The sequence below is a fragment of the Anneissia japonica genome, unplaced genomic scaffold, assembly GCF_011630105.1.
Source record: "Anneissia japonica isolate Jap-2015-1 unplaced genomic scaffold, ASM1163010v1 scaffold18_len179048_cov169, whole genome shotgun sequence".
Lineage (NCBI taxonomy): Eukaryota > Metazoa > Echinodermata > Crinoidea > Comatulida > Comatulidae > Anneissia > Anneissia japonica.
Genome location: NW_022683677.1, coordinates 110,742 through 114,417, shown reverse-complemented (window position 1 = coordinate 114,417; position 3,676 = coordinate 110,742). Strand labels below are relative to the sequence as shown.

The following is a 3,676-nucleotide window of genomic DNA, read 5'->3' as shown; positions in this document are numbered from 1 at the left end:
ACGTACACATAGAAACACGCGCATTCTAACTAAACAGCAGTTCTATTTTATATACGCATACGCATGCATCCTTCACGCAGTGACGTAACGCCTATGCGCTCTTGTACGGGGCCCCAGCCCTAGGTGTATAAGGCCCCCCTACCCACAGGGTCCTCGATCTAGCACATTGAGCCAAAAAGGCTTTGTTGATACATAATAGCATACTAATGTTAATTCATTTTCTTGTTTGCATACTTGGTTAGCCTATACATGGGTTTTTAATCGTTTGTAATTTTAGTATTTATTATTTAATGCGTTTCTTTTTTATTATTGTACATTTATTTTATAGTTTATACATGGCTAACATATGAAATTATATATTGAATGTTATTTTTGAATAATCTGACTCAAAATTGCGTTGAAAGGAACTAAACTGAGTACTTATATCCTTTTGCCAAAGTTTGTCAATATGTCTTGAATCAGAAAACCCACGGCAAAAGGGCATAACTGACATTTTGAGCGCAAACATCAATATTTATAGAAAAAATGTGTGCTACACTGGAAGAGACATTATTTGTCTATTTGAATACATTAACCATGAAATCAAATACTAAAACACATTTTAGGGTTAAATAAATTACACGTTTTGCTTAATATCTCCAAAACAGCAAATTGTCAGTTATGCCCTTTTGCCATGGGAGGGTAGTGTAGCTTTTCAACGAATAAAGTCCTATAAAAGTCATTGTGTAATAAAATGCCTCCGACGGGATTCGAACCTGCGACCTCTCTCTGGCAAAGCGAGCGTCATAACTACTAGACCACAAAGGCTTCATGGTTGAACAGGTCCAAATAACCGTCGGGAACATTGTATTACACAATGCTACGCCTCAAGAGGGCGTACGGCCAGATAAATCTGGCAATACGGCTAGAAATACTGTCGTATATTATATATGATATTAAAGGAAGTAAATATAAATAAATCAAATAAAATAAAAATAAATAAATAAATAAATGATATTTATTCAGGACATGATGGGGAAGATGCTCAACACACAGAAGGGGTAGCAATTATGCTTTCAAGGCAAGCAGCTCATGCACTTACAGGATGGAAACCAGTTAGCTCAAGGATCATGGTAGCTACATTCAGAACTTGTAGAATTTCGCTCAAAATCAGTATGTGTTATGCACCCACAAATGAAGCAGATGTAGATGCAAAGGATGATTATTATGGACTGCTGCAAAACATAATACAGGATAGGTCAGAGAGGGAACTAGTCATTCTGATGGGAGATATGAACGCTAAGGTGGGACAAGATAAAACTCAGGATACTCTACTATTATGGGCAGTTATGGAGTAGGAAAAATAAATGAAAATGGTTATCTCTTTGTAGATTTTTGTGCTGATAACAACCTTGTTATTGGAGGAACTGTTTTTCCACACAAAGAACTTAACAAAACAACATGGGTTTCACCTGATCAAAGGACAAATAATCAAATTGACCATATTTTTGTGTCGCTTCTGGATGTGAGAATGCGTAGAGGGGCGGATGCAGGATCAGACCACTATTTGATTGTGGGGAAACTAAAGCTCAAGCTAAAGAGGAATCAAAAGAGCAACCCACGTGTGAAGTATGATGTAAATAAACTGAAAGGAAATGAATGGCAGGAACAGTACCAAATATCAATCAGAAATAGGTTCCAGGCTTTACAGGACCTGGCCACAGAGGAAACAATAGATGGTCAATGGGGATATCTCAAAGAGACATTGAACAAGACATGTGAGGGAAAGCTGGGGAGGCAGAAAAAGCAAAACAAACAATGGATTACACAGAACACAATCAGAAAGATGGATGAACGGAAGCAAATCAAGAATCATCTAAATAATGCTAAAACAAGGGCATCCAAAGCAAGGTATCAGCAGGAGTACCAAGAGAAGCATCGCGGGCAGAGGAATTGCTTCAAATCACATTGGATCCTCCAACCAGAGAGGAAATTTGGGAAGCCATTTTGTTGCTGAAAAATTGGAGGTCTGCAGCGCCAGATGGGATACCAGCAGAAGCACTAAAGGCAGATTTACAAACATCTGTAGATATGCTTCATCCACTTTTCACACGAATTTGGGAAGAAGAGGTCATTCCACAAGATTGGAAGGAGGGATACATAGTCAAGCTACCCAAGAAAGGAGACTTAAGTCATTGTAAACATTACAGAGGAATAATGTTGCTTTCCATTCCTGGAAAGGTACTCAACAAAATAATTTTGGATAGAATAAAGGCAGCAGTGGATAAGATTTTAAGAGACAAACAGGCGGGCTTCAGGAAAGATAGATCATGTACAGACCAAATTGCCACTCTGAGAATTATCATCACAGTCAGTCGAATGGTTTGGACATATTGCCTTGCTTGTTGGGCTGGTAATGCTGCCGGAGTGGATAAAGGACGTATTGACACTTTCATTCGTCAGGCTTGTAAAATGATTGGTCTACAGTTGCCCTCCATTAGTGAGGAGTATCTAGAACATCTTCAGAAAACCTTCCATCGTATTGAGTTAGATACCTCTCATCCACTCCATTATGCTATTATTAACCAACTTAATCCAAGTGGTAGAATGAGGCTACTCAGAGCAAAAACAAACCGTTATGCGAAGTCATTTATCCCCTCCGGCATCACCCAGTTCAACAAGAGGTTTAGAAGATAATTCATTATCAATATAATAATATCAATATTAATTTTAACTGTATTAATTACGATAATGATGATAATAATAATAATAATAATAATAATAATAATAATAAGAATAAGAATAATAAAAAATAATCATAATTGTAATTCTATTATTTTATCGATGGTAGTCATTGTATTTTACTTGTATATTGTTATATTTTCTATAGTGACTGTTTGTATGTTTTTATATTTGTTTTACATTTTTTAATATAATACTGTATGTGATGACGAGCAGAAGAATTTCCCTTGTGGAACAATAAAGTTATCTTATCTTATCTTATCTTATCTTATGGAATAGCCCACTCTACATAAATTTCATTGACTTTGAGAAGGCTTTTGATAGTATTGACAGGAAATCACTATAGTGCCTCATGAAACATTATACAATTCCGGATAAAAATATTAGGTTCATCAAGAACACATACACAGGAATGCAGTGTCAGGTGTTACATGGAGGTGGAGTTCACCTAAATTTGAAGTTAAAACAGGAGTTAGACAAGGCTGTTTGCTCTCTTCATTTCTTTTCTTGATGGCGATTGATTGGATAATGAGGGAAACAACTGGGGAGGAGGAATGGAATACAATGGACTTTGTTGGAACAACTGGAAGATCTAGATTTTGCAGATGACTTGGCATTATTATCACACATCCATAAGCAGATGCAAGAGAAAACTTCACAACTGGAAGAGAAAGCAAACAAAATGTGACTGCACGTCAATGCAGGCAAGACAAAGTTAATGAGGATAAATAGCACGAGCATCTCACGAGCATCTCACTAAGTAGTGGGGAGATAGAGGACGTGACATCATTTACGTATTTAGGCAGCATTGTTGATACATTAGGAGGGACAGAAAAAGACATAAAAATCCGAATTGGAAAGGCGACGACAGCTTTCAAACTGCTTAAGAGAGTTTGGAAGTCAGGAGTAATAACTACAGTAACGAAGATCAGAATTTTCAACTCAAATGTAAAGT

At 36.8% G+C, this 3,676-nt stretch overlaps 1 non-coding gene across 1 annotated transcript; it reads right to left on the bottom strand.

The window, feature by feature from the left end:
- Positions 1 to 734: 734 nt before the first annotated feature.
- Positions 735 to 807, bottom strand: Trnaa-ugc. Its single transcript has one exon. It is a non-coding gene; the product is annotated as a tRNA-Ala (tRNA).
- Between the last annotated feature and the right edge of the window lie 2,869 nt (positions 808 to 3,676).